The following is a 13,963-nucleotide window of genomic DNA, read 5'->3' on the forward strand; positions in this document are numbered from 1 at the left end:
ATGAGACCCCTTCTGGTGGGAATGGATGCTCTGGCTCACAAATGGCTGGCGTGAAAATGCTTGTATGCATTTCCCCCGATTCGCTTGCTTCATCAAGTGTTATGCAAGATCAAGGAAGATCAGGAAATAGAGCTTTTGTTTGCACCGAACTGGCCCAACCAAGCCTGGCTTCCGGAGCTGATGCAGCTTTTGTAGGCTCCGCCTTGGAAAATCCCTCTGAGGAAGGACTTCCTCTCTCAGGTGAAGGGCACAATCTGGCATCCCCAGCAAGAGCTGTGGGACCTACATGTATGGTGGCTGAACGGCTCCATGTGTAATTTAGTTAGTTGCAAGCACTGTGTGTGACAAACCATCTCTCAAGCCTGCTTATGTAGTTGACTATTTCCCTACTGGCAAAGAGTTATTTTTGTTACTTAGTGGTTGTCAGTGTCAGCACTGTTACAGTTTTATTTCCATATCTTCCCCATTTACTATGTGGAAGTGGACTTTTTGCACCTGTCGTACCCTCCTTTCAGGGAACCAGGGTTACAATTGTAACCTAGGCGTTACGTCGTCATGGCAACAAAGTTATAAAATTGGAACATTACACAGAAAATCATATTAACACACATATTGTTTATGTCTTATTTATTAAACAGTGAGTATTTTAATGTTTACGGATTGGCCCCATTCACTTCTATTGTAAGTGCCTCACTGTAACCCAGGTTTGCTTTTTTTTTTTTTTTAAAGGAGGAATGAGTCAAAATAATTTTCTGTGGTTATAAACACTGTCACAAATGCTGTCAGTTGAACTTTACGTGTATTAAACCCGCAAAATTCCTTCAATGATTAAGTGTCTTTGAAGTCCATCCCAGACTGACTGCTAGGGTGCAGTTGTATTTGAAACCCCCTTGCAGGACTATTTTTTTTTTCCATTAATGCCAGAGTAATATAATGCAAAGGATAGAAATAAATAAATGTACATTAAATAAAAATGTATATAAAAAAAAATATGTCATTACCATTTAAGAAAAGGGTCCTTTTGTTTTAATTATTTACCTAATCAATTATATATTTGTTATTTTTTAAAAGTATAATCCTGACAAGCTTTTGATTTACTTTCAAGCTTATCAGTATTCCATATTGATTTGTCTTGTTAGCTAATAGCAAGTTATGCTGGCCATCTGGGGAAGATCAATGTGAACCTGGAGAAGTCAGTTGTATGCTTCTGTTTGGAGGAGCTAAATCAGTTTCATAGAATGTTTGTATCACAGTATCATTACACTTTAAAGAGATCATTATTGTATTGCCATGCACTTATTTTTCCTTCTCTTTAACTGTAGATTTGAAGAAGAGTTTTCACAGAATACTAGCTCTCTATTGACCTCTGATCAGCTGGACTCCTGTCTGTCCATCACCCATATCAGTGTTTCCCAACCCTGTTCTTGGAGGCCCCCTAGCACTGCACATTTTGTATATCTCCCTTATCTGGCATACCCAGTTCAGGTCTAGGAGTCTCCACTAACGAGCTGATGAGTTGAATCAGGTGTGTTTGATTAGGGAGATATCCAAAATATGTAGTGTTGGGGGGGCCTCCAGGAACAGGGTTGGGAACTTTTGACCTACATGAACAGTTTTAACTTACTCAAGTGAGTACTCCATGCTTACATCTGTATCACATTAGAGTCAGCTTTGTGAGACACATTAATGTCAATCTTTTGTGCTGCTGTTGTTACAGAGAGCATGTGCAGTGCTATAGAAAGAGCTGTTAAGCTCAGGTGGAGCAGCTGGAGACATAGGTGAATGGACTGACTCAAAGATTTAGCCAAACTTTGATGGAACATTTCAAAGCTGACATCAAGGTGGGCCTTACCGAATGTATGACATAAACAGCTTGTCAGCTTAAACAGAATGAAATAGTAATAGTAGAAGAGCATTTTAGAAAAATATTTAAAATGATGTACACACAAGAGATGTAGACTCTCGTCATATCACTCTTAGAGAAAGCAAGCTGCTTTATTCTACATATGGTGCTGGGCACACACTCGTGTGCTGCTATGTCAGCATGATCACACAGGAAATTGACTTGTTGTTTCCAAATGTTCATGTACCCTGAAATCAACCTCATTCGGCTTAATTACTAACAAGCGCCATTTCCCATCAGACATTTTTGCATCAATACAAGCATATATTTTAACCATTCATATTTCTCTCTAATGCTACTGATATCGTGTTGTGCAAGCAAATTCCAAGACATGGGTTCTGGCCCCATGGAAACTAGGAAGTTATCACATTCACATAAACAATGGTGAACACGATTTGGTGATTGCATTCGGAGGAAGCCCAAAGTATACTTCGGTCAGACGCGAAAGCATTTACAGGATGTGTGATGCAAATTTAGTTATCAACAGAGTGCTCGAGCACTGAACGCGTGCGGCCTGATTTTTGTAATCACGCATACTCTGAATGATGCGCCTGGAGTTAGTTTAAATAATTACTGTCATCACAAGGAGACAACACTCACAGTTGAGCTGTTGCTGTCATGAAGATGTGCTAGAAGAAGATGTAACCACCACTAACAACAGGAGACAAATGTGGAAACAACAGCAGTGGCTGTGCACGTCAAGAACACATGTGTGAGGAGGTCAGGAGATACCGGCATTTGTATAACTCGAGTCTGAAGGAAGATAAAGACATCTTTATGGATCTTAAGATAAATAATCCAGTCTCTCATAGCAGTCATAGTGCCCATGCACCAACCGCCTCTGTGTGTGCACACAGCCAAATGAAAAATACTTTGAAATGTTAGCATTTGACAGTACACAGACTCTAAACATTCGTGTCGAAACTGAAGTATTCTTTGGGCTTTTGGGTTGGGGTTAGGGAGTAGAATTAATGAAATATGAATTCCTGTTAACTGTATTACATCATTTACAACTTAAAATACAACTGGCTTTTGGCGCCACTCTGTGGGCATTTCACCTGGACATTGAAGCTCACACAAGACCATGTGTGATGCTGAATCTTCACTGCTTGGCATCAGTACAACCAACATAAATATTACTGAGTGCATCTTTAAATAAAAAAAATAAAAAAAAGTACAATCACTAAAAGTTCTGCACAACAGCATATTAGATGTAATGTACATCTATTGACATTGGATTTGGAGTGAAAAATTATTATCTGGATATTCAAATAAAATGCTTTTTTTTTTTTTTTTTTTTTCAAAGCCTTACATGAATGGTATGATGACAAAGAAATGGCTGGAAACAGATGAAGACTTTAATGAAGTGATATTCAGAATTGAGAGTTATTCTGGGCACTGTAAATCCATGAGAAATCCATCAGCTCAAGTGAGCCCTTACTTCTGCTCAAACATGGTCGGTAATGGCTGCAGAAAACCATTTTTAACATCTGTGTCTGCAGTCTCAGTTTTTTGTGAATGATGTGCACAGTTACGTAGCAAAGCAATACGTCTCCCAACTGATGAAAAAGTATTCATGCAAAAACACAAAGAAAGAAGATGCTGCCATGTAAATGAGAGAACAGTGGAATGAGCTGAAGAAACTGTTTCAAGAAATGGTAAGACTCAGTCCAGCATGAAATAATATGAAATTTTCAACAAGTTAAATGTTCTGAAAATATCTCTCTGTACTCAGGGATCATCCTTCCACTGGCTTTATCCAGTATGGTTTCACCTTATGGGGCTTTTCCACTGCACGGTACAGATCAACTCGACTCGACTCTGCTCGCTTTTTGGGGGTTTTCCACTGTGGATAGTACCTGGTACCTGATACTTTTTTAGTACCACCTCAGTCGAGCTTCCAAGTGAGCCGAGCCGATACTAAATGTGACGTCAAAACCCTGCAGATCACTGATTGGTCAGAGAGAATTGTCACTACCAGCATCACTGGATTTGCGACCTGGGACATCAACCCTCTAGTTTTAAAGTTAACAACAGCGACAGCAATATCATTTGTTCACATGACTTTCCAATTGTAAAAAGAAATGGCTGTGTGCAAAACCACGGCGTGGTCAATAAACGAGGTGCAGACGTTCCTCTCGTTAGCAACAAACGAAACGACGCGAAACGAAAAAGTCTTTCAGGAAGTGTCTCAGCTGTTGTCCGCACACGGCTACCACCGGACCTACCAACAGTGTAGGGAAAAGTTAAAAAAAACTTAAAAGTGACTACAGAACCATCAAGGACCACAACATCCGGAGTAGTTCAAACAGAAGAAAGTGGAAGTGGTTCTACCAAATGGACGCTATCTATGGCAATAGACCGGCGAGCAATGGGAGGGAGAGTGCCCTGGACTCGGCCACGGCATTGTTGGAGTCCACGATGGAGGATGGTACGTTTTGTTACGTTAACTCTACATTCTGCTTGAAAGCTTCACTTTATTTAGTTGACCAGCTACTGGAAAGCTTGCTTCTAAAACAACCAGGCAAAATCACCATGCAACAATTGATTTATGCAGCACAATGAGCTAGTAGCTAACAGCTAGCGGTCGTGTTATTGTTTATGGTCAGTAATGTTTGTGTTGCGTTTAAAATGATGTCACGGCAGTAGAGGCGGCGCAACTGTGGCGATCAGCCTATAATCCCACCCATGTTGAGGCAGCACTAAACTGCAGTGGAAAAGCAAGCTCAGAAAAGTAAAGCGAGCAGAGTTGGGTCAAATCGTAACGTGCAGTGGAAAAGTGCCATAGTGACATTATTGGAATGGACCATTTGAAAAATATTAAAGATTTCTTAAATCCATTGGTTAGTAATTACCCAGACATCAGATGAGTGTGAAGAACTTTCAATGCCTCATAATTTATTTTTACTTTTACAAAAATAGCTGTTAGTGTTACTTACATACCATCACATTTCTAGCCAGAAGCAATTGTCAGCCATTCTGTACTTCCGAGGCACTGGTTTTAGTTTAGAGAAGAAGCATGTGATCCATCAGTTTATTCAGCTTAAACGGGATGCAGTGAACACTAATCATGAGCACTCATTCTTCTCTGACATAAAGGTACGTACGTTTTTATGTTTTTTATATTTTCATATCACAGTTAATCAAACTATTATGCATTTTGCAATTCAAGACAAAAATTTGAATCACAAAACATGTATTTAGACAAATAGCAAATATTGGTCAGGATGAACTTGATTTTGTGATATCACTGTATAGTTTACCAATTTAAGGATAGGCTGCTTTATAAATACATGTATTCACATTAGGTGATTCACTTGACTTAATTTTCTGCCACCGGAACCATTAGACGGTGTACCAGTTGAAATATATGGAAAAAATCTCTTGATAATTTTGTTTAGAAAAACCTGAACACAACAGGTATTAGATTATTTGGTGTATGCTTATACTCATTGTTAGCTCTAGAGGGAGACAACAAACTACACTGTAGATATAAGATTTGCATTTCCTCCATATTACCCAATCATGCAAAAAGAAGTGATGGATTCATTCTGTTTATCTACTGTGATAATTATGTAAATGTGGTTTGTAAAACAAAGAAGGGACAAAACAGAGTAGGCTGTCATTTAATTTTCAGGTAATGCTTGACAGACCCAGCTCTTGAAATAAAAGCTATTTGGTGGTTGTTCATATTTTGTCCCTCCCTTTTCTCTCATGATGCTTGCACGTTTTAGCCTTAGCCTAATGTACTCTCCAATTCTTATCAGTCAAAACGCATGAAAATGAAATACACTTATGCCTGTAACTACAGTGTGTTTTGTATAGGTTATGTTATTAAAGGAAATCTAACATTTTCTCATGTCTTGTAATGTCTTAACCATAAGAGGTGATGGACTTGGTGTATATAAAAATAGTTTTTTATATATAATTTCACATGCAAATAATGAGTGTATTTGTGTGTTTGCGTGAGAGTGTGTGTGTGTGTGTGTGATTTCAGGGCAGCATGGCTTGTGTCCAGATGTCCAGAGGATTACAATCTTATCCACAGTATCTAGAGTTAGATGTCATGAAATGGAAGGGGATTTTAAAGATATTTGTAGTTCAGTTCAGAGACTGAATGCCATAGGTCTTTAGCTCTTCCATAACTTTTGTTTAACTGACACTTTGCTCACCTTGCCTCTGCTCCACATATCCATCTCTTTCTCCTTTCCTTCCTACAAATCCATAATCCCTCTTTTTCTCCAACTTGCCCTACTTTGCCTGTTCATGGATCTGAATATTTGCTTTTCTCTCCTCTCCTGTTTTTGTGTAAAAAAGAATAAGAAAAGAAAAACTACTGTTTTCATGGATATTGCTTTCTTTCTCTCTCTCTTTTTTTTTTTTTAAGCATAAAAACAGGAATTAAAAACAAAATGTTTTTTATTTCAGTTCGTTTTGAGGAGAAACTGTATTTTTTCGCTCCTTCCTCATGCTTAGGTAACTGGTTAGACTGGAATAAAAGAACAAATAATAATGTTGTATGGTTAACAATGACAGTGCTCCGTGCTAAGGGCTCCGTGCTAAGGGTGTGTGATATGCCAGTTGCAGTGTTGCCAGATCTATGAAGTTGTCAAAAAGATCTTGAGCGTGTCACGGAAAGCTACATCCATAACGTGCAATCTGGCAAAAAGCCTTAAGAATAAAATCGAATGCTTATGTTGTACTAAAAAGAGAGAAGCCATATTTTTTGGGGCAACAGGAAGTGGTGTAATTCTGGAAGTTTACAGTGATAAACCTTTTGTTCTTTGGTTTTATGAAAAAAATGATCAAAACGAAATAATGTTATTACAGTAAAAATAGCGTTTTTACTCTGGAACAATTTAAAGGGACTTTATTCCCATTTTCATTTACAGTCAGCAAAAGAGTTTTTGTTTTTGTTCCTTGAACCGTGTCTACTCCCTGCCTAAAATCAAGAAATAAAATATTTGCAAATGTGGTTAGAAAAACTTAACTCAATATACAGTATATTCTCTGAAAACAAATCTTAGTATCTTATCCAGTTTCGCTTCTCAAGTAAATTTAGCTTGTTTTCAGGATGTTTATATATTTTTACTGGAAAACAAAAATCCTGATTTTTGCTTTGCTCCCATCTCCTTTCCTCTACCTTCTCTCTGAAGAGGATGCTGCTTATTCAAATATCTTCTAGCTGATTTGTATATTGAGACAGGTGGCAGCTGATGACTTCCTGAGTGTCACATCATTTTGAAGATGTGTGTGAGTCTCAAGTTTGTTTGTCTGTGTGTATATGGATGTCAGTGATGCTTTCTCTGCTGCTCAGACAGTAAGTATTATATTTAGCTCATCATAGCGTGCTCAGACCGCTCCTCATGTCGAATGCCTTGCGGCATTCTCTCACCCTGACTTACCCTGACTTATCATGCTGAGCAGGTGTCACACTGAGATACAGCAGACACATGCACATAATCACCACATCAGCCATGATAATTGCTATCTGTCTAAACGAAAGCCTCTTGAGTTTCCCAGCCCACCTAACACATAACCCACTTTATATCACTGTATATCATTGGGGGACTAATGAGGCTAACATTAGGTAAGACATCAGTAGGGTAGGAATCATGATTTAATGGTGACAAAGTGCTGATGGCAGTTGAAAAAAGCCACATGCAAACCTATGACCCAGACAAAAATAGTGGCATGAACGATGGGCATGCATTTGGGTCACTCTTCTTCTTATACATTTCATATGCATGTTTATGCCTTATATGGCTCTTCAGTTTCTTTTCAGACAAAAAGCTTTAATTAGTGGTGCTCGGCCAAGTCATCAGTTTTACTGTTGCTCAGACTTTTTCAAAACCTCTAATCCTAAGTAATAAACTTTGGCACGTAACTCTTCCTTACCATTTATGCTACAGAAGACATTTAAGACAGTGAAATTGTACAAAGTTATAAGTGTTGGCTCGTACCAAAATGTATGACTATACTACATAGAGACAAATAAAGCAACCAACGAGCAATGTTATTACGATTTATCCTAAGTTTAAATCCTAGCCCAAACCTAAACCTATCCATAGAGTCTAACCCCTAGCCCAAACCATAAACATAATTTTAGGAGGAAAGTTTAGGGTTAGGTTTGAGAAGCATTGAGGACATGACTCGCATTTTCTTGATATAATGTAAAAATCTTGTTTACTTTGAGGTCTTAAAATCTTTAAATCTGCACTTGATGGAGAAGAGGACTGAGTGCTGGTCCAAATGCAGATTATAGCTTCACAAAAAATAAAACCAGACTGCCCTAGTTTTCTACTCTCATTTCTAGAAACAGCAAAATTTCACTTCAAAAGGAATCTCTATACAGCTTTTACTCTACCATTTATCTGCAATGATTTTTTTATTGATTTTTTGTTCCTGTAACTTAACCGACAAACATCTATCACAAACGTACATACAGGGGTACTTTTTGGTTCTGAGAAGCTAATTTTGTTGATGCAAATGTAAAGTTTTGCATGCATAATAGGTCTGCAGCCAGATGCAAAACAAATGTCTGAACCCACACAGAAGTGAGCTATCCAGACAAACATGGTTGACATGAAAAGGGATGAATTATATAGGTTCTTGCTTGTAATACTGCATTCGTTGACCCCCTTTTCACTTTAGTCTCTTTCTCACTCGCTGTCTCCCTCCTTCTCCCCATCAGAGGCATGCTGTCTCGCTCAAACTTGGTCTTATCTGTTTATAAAGTTAAAAGGACCTTGTGGCGCTCCCTAAGCTGTCAGGAATGGTTTCTGAGAGAGAAAGAGAGTGATTGAGAGTCACCACTGAGAGCTGAATCACATTATGGGTAAGAACAAACAGAATTGGCAACTAAGGCAAAAGTGAAGCTCTTAATTCCCAGTGGGCCTCATTTGATTCTGTTTCATCTTTATTATGTAGTTAAAAAATCAATAACATTAGAAGACGTAGACTTGGCTGAATTGACCTAGACTGATCCAAACCAAGCAATGACTTAGCCTACTTTCAATTCAGATGCTTAGGGGCAGTATCTTTTTATGTGCTGTTCGACTTCATTAGACGTGCATATTTGTTTTCCTTTCATGTAAAATTCTAAGTAACTTTAACCTTGTTCGCTCATGTTAAATATGCCTCTATGCTTCACTTCCAAAATTACAACAAAAAGAAATAATGGGAGGTTTTGCATTTAGTGTGGCACTACCTTGATGAAAACAAAAAACCCTCTGTAAACCAGCCTAAGCTTGGCCTCCAAGAGCTGACCAGTGAAACCAGCTGAGCACCAGCTTGGCCAGGCAAGGAGACCACCTTTAACCAGCTAAGACAAACCACCAAACACCAGTGTAATGCTCTCAGAGTAGGGTGGAAAGGAGGAAGTGGGAGTCGGTGTCACAGTCCACATAAGTGTTCTCTTTATTCTCAAGGTTTCACTTACACTACGTCTTTCAGTAGGAGCTTTAGTTCACACACATCAGCTTCAGGGGTAACAGTCAACATAAACTCATCAGATACAACAAAATCAACAGCTTTCCAGCGTTAAGCTCCAGTCAGGTTGTGAGTGTGCGACCCGGACTCTCTCTCTCCTGGTCTGGCGTTCCGCTGGCCTTTTAAAGCCCGTCTCCGGAGTCACTGAAATGAGACACAGGTATTTAGAGTCAGTAATCGCCAGGTGATGGCTCTTATTGCTTCCTCTCTCCCCACTCACAGACACACGACCACGTTCCCATCTCCACAACCAGCAATCCAGCTTATATTGGTTTATCCTGTTTTTCAGCAGGGCAAATGGAGTGACGCTGCTGGTTTTAATGTTATTGTGTACGCTGACTTAAGCCTCACCCCCAATACTCACTGAAAGACATATAATGGAGTTCTCATGAAAGCTCTTTTCACAAACAAGCACTGACTGACAGACACGAGACAAGCTCTTCATGATCCACATGTCACCTGAGCCAGACCTGCTATAATAGGTGACACAGAGAGCACAATTAAGCACGCAAATACACACAGACACACACACACTATCATTACGAGGACTCTCCATAGACATAATGATTTATATACTGTACGAACTATAGATTCTATCCCCTAACCCTAAACCCCTCGAATAGGTAAATGTCCATTCTTGCATTAGAATTACTTTCCTTCAAGGACAACGCTACTGTTTTGGTTTACTTATTGTAATTTTCTAACTGATTGAATGTATTTTCTGGTAGAGACCATATGCACTCTTTTTTTTTAATAATTTTTTAAAAGAATGAATACAACTATTTCTGAGCTATGTGTCTTTTAATTCCACAGATTTACTTATACACAAAAACTATAAACTATAAACACATTTATACTTCATTGAAATGTTCGCACCAGTACACAAAAGAATTATGCACGTACATACACTGGCATCCAAAAGTTTGAAATAATGTACAGATTTTGCTGTTTTGGAAGGAAATTGGTACTTTTAATTCACCAAAGTGGCATTCAACTGATCACAAACTATAGTCAGGACATTACTGATGTAAAAAACAGCACCATCACTATTTGAAAAAAGTCATCTGTGATCAAATCTAGACAGGCCCCATTTCCAGCAGCCATCACTCTAACACCTTATCCTTGAGTAATCATGCTACATTGATAATTTGGTACTAGAAAATCACTTGCCATTATATCAAACACAGTTGAAAGCTATTTGGATCGTTAAATTAATCTTAACATTGTCTTTGTGTTTGTTTTTGAGTTGCCACAGTATGCAATAGACTGGCATGTCTTAAGGTCAATATTAGGTAAAAATGGCAAAAAAGAAACATATTTCTCTAGAAACTCATCAGTCAATCATTGTTTTGAGGAATGAAGGCTATACAATTATTGAAATGAACAAAAAAACTGAAGATTTCATACACAGGTGTACACCACAGTCTTCAAAGACAAAGGACAACTGGCTCTAACAAGGACAGAAAGAGATGTGGAAGACCAGATGTACAACTAAACAAGAGGATAAGTACATCAGAGTCTCTAGTTTGAGAAATAGATGCCTCACATGTCCTCAGCTGACAGCTTCATTGAATTCTACTCGCTCAACACCAGTTTCATGTACAACAGTAAAGAGAAGACTCAGGGGTGCAGGCCTTATGGGAAGAATTGCAAAGAAAAAGACACTTTTGAAACAGAAAAACAAAAAGAAAAGGTTAGAGTGGGCAAAGAAACAGACATTGGACAAAGGATAACTGGAAAAGTTAATTTAATAATCAACCATGGAAAAAAAATCATATCAATAGACCACTTTTAGGAATATTGGGGGGAAATGTCACCCTCAATGACTATGGTGGTTACAGCCCTGCATTGAACATGTCTCCCAAGACATTAATGGAGAAAAAACCCTTTAGCATTCATCAGAGAAAAAGAGAGTGATAAACACGAAATATGCATTATTTTATGCAATGGATGCCATCAAATTTCAAACATTAAAGCAGAAGTGAAATGATTTTTTTTAAACAGGTTTTAAACAGAATGCACCATATGGTCCAAAAAACACATATTCCTGCCCTAAATTCACGCCATTTGTTGATGAATTGGTTCACACAATAGAGTGCAACAGTCTGGTTCCGGATGTAGAAATCCCATTCATTTTTTTCCATAGACTAAATGATTTTCAACAATAACTTATCAACTTTTAAATACAAACCTACCGTGAGTTCCAAGGTTGTTTATCGATGCTATATACTTCCGCTGAAGCCATCGGTCTGTGTTATTTCCACTTCTTGGTTTAAAAATCATGTTTCATTGCAAAATTCCTGGTAAACAACTACATTACCCATGGTTCAGCAGTGAAAGCTTCACCAATCAGAGAACTGCGGCCAACAAAGCCCACAAAACATGCTCAGGAGCGACCGACCACTCCCATGATGCACTGTGAATGACGTAATCAAGTCGGAGTCTCTTCACCCTTAAACTATATACGTATATATTCGTATATTTCAGAATATTTTGCAATATATATTGTAAAATATATTGTTTCTATACTCAAAATCAACAACCTGAAATCAATAGCTTTATATATTTCCACCGTTTTTTATTTAATGACTTTCAAATAATTTTTGCCTCAAAACGAAGTTTGTAATGTTGTGATTTAACTCAAAGCTGTTTGCTTTGGTTCATGGCTTACAACTCTTTTATGGAGGATTTTATTAAAAGCCCATGCAAGAAATGAATGGAACCCAGCAGGCTAAAAAAGTGGGCGGGCACTGTTGGCTCTGTTGCCAATGTTGCTATGTAAGGCCACTCAAACAAACAGAGCAAGGTTTTGATAGCACCACAGAGCAAAAAAGCAACAAAGTGCTTATTTATAGTTGCCTCTACACGTTTAGGGAATAGGTCACCCAAAAATGAAAATTCTCTCATCATTTACTCACCCTCATGCCATCCCAGATGTGTGACTTTCTTTCTTCTACAGATCACAACAAATATATATATATATATATATATATATATATATATATATATATATATATATATATATTCAGCTCTGTATGTCCATACAATGCAAGTGAATGGTGACCAAAATGTTGAAGCTCCAAAAATCACATAAAGTCAGCATAAAAGTAATCAATAAGTCTCCAGTGGTTTAATCAATGTCTTCAGAAGTGATTTACTTTCACGTTCAGATGTGAAAGAATGTGAAAGTTAAAGTGATAGTGGAGATTTATAGTAAAATAGGACTTAAATATTGATCTGTTTCTCACCCACACTTACAGTACAGTATATCACTCAGAAGATATAGATTTAACCACTGGAGTCGTATGGATTACTTTTATGTGGCCCTTATGTGCTTTTTGGAGCTTCAAAGGTCTGGTCACCATTCATTTGCATTGTGATGACCTACAGAGCTGAGATATTCAGAGCTGAGATATATAAAAATCTTCGCTTGTTTCAGCAGAATAAAGAAAGTCACACACATCTGGGATGGCATGTAAGTTACGTTATTGGGTGAACTATCCCTTTAAGCTTTAACACGAGAAAGTATTTTAACATCAGAAAAATTACATACTTCTCCTTTAAATAAAATCACAATTGCAAGTCACATACAGTAACGTGCATTGAAATTAACAGTGCTATTCAACACTCATGAGGGTATTCAATGTAAACTGAACAAAGAGATAATAATGGTGCTCATTGCAGAGTGACACCAAAAATTAAAAAATGCAAGATCTGACTGCTGTATTATTTTTAGTGCTAAAAGCATCACATTGACCTATTAAATGTTTGTATCAATGCTGTTAGCTGAGGATATTCGTTGTGTGTGTAGATGGAGGTGTTTCCTCTTCACCATCTCACCTTGCTGTATTTGAAACCAGATGTTTGAAGCCATCAGAAACAAAGGAAGGAGAAGATAAAAGCCATGACTGCAAATGTCTTTCTTTAAATACAGAGAGGGAATTTACCAGAGCACTTTTCTGTACAGCAGACTGTTCAATGGGCGGCACACCTCTAAGCAGAGATTTTATGCATTTTTGCCCTTGATATATTATATAAGAGTAAAATAGACTAAATCTCACCAAATGGCATGAGCAAACAAAGATGTAAGATTGGGACATTGCCTCTGATGATAATGACGATGGTAATGATGATGGTGATGAGCATAATGCAGCAGATAGCTGTGTTACTAATCAGGCTCCTGCTGAACTGGGTCAAGTGCCACTATCCATGTCTGATGTAACCAAACCCCTATATTGAACCATCACCATAGTTACCCAGCACGGAGGGGTTTCAACTGAAGTAGAAAAGAGATAAAAAGCAAAACAATGACATTAACTGAGGACGGCCAATGTGAATCTGGAAATGTTCGAATTTGTCAGTTAGAGAGTATACTTATATATTTTAAAGGGATAGTTCACCCAAAATAAAAATTCTGTCATAATTCCATGTCTTCCGAAAGCAAACGGTGGGTTTTGTTGAGAAACAATCTGAAGTGTACAGTGGGTCTTTTTTCAGTGAAAATCTTGATGTCTGTTGTGCGTTTATGATATTTAAAATGGCAAAAGAGATGCTTACATTTTGGACAGG

At 37.9% G+C, this 13,963-nt stretch overlaps 1 long non-coding RNA gene across 2 annotated transcripts; it reads left to right on the plus strand.

The window, feature by feature from the left end:
- The first annotated feature begins 1,524 nt into the window (after positions 1-1,524).
- On the plus strand, positions 1,525-5,740 carry LOC127412454 (uncharacterized). 2 transcript variants are annotated; one of them, XR_007892427.1, is made up of 4 exons: positions 1,525-1,628; positions 1,718-1,841; positions 3,210-3,561; positions 3,639-5,740. It is a non-coding gene; the product is annotated as an uncharacterized LOC127412454 (long non-coding RNA). The 2 variants fall into 2 exon arrangements; XR_007892428.1 differs by having other exon boundaries at positions 3,210-3,649.
- Positions 5,741-13,963: the final 8,223 nt, after the last annotated feature.

This window comes from Myxocyprinus asiaticus, chromosome 21 (genome assembly GCF_019703515.2).
Source record: "Myxocyprinus asiaticus isolate MX2 ecotype Aquarium Trade chromosome 21, UBuf_Myxa_2, whole genome shotgun sequence".
NCBI lineage: Eukaryota > Metazoa > Chordata > Actinopteri > Cypriniformes > Catostomidae > Myxocyprinus > Myxocyprinus asiaticus.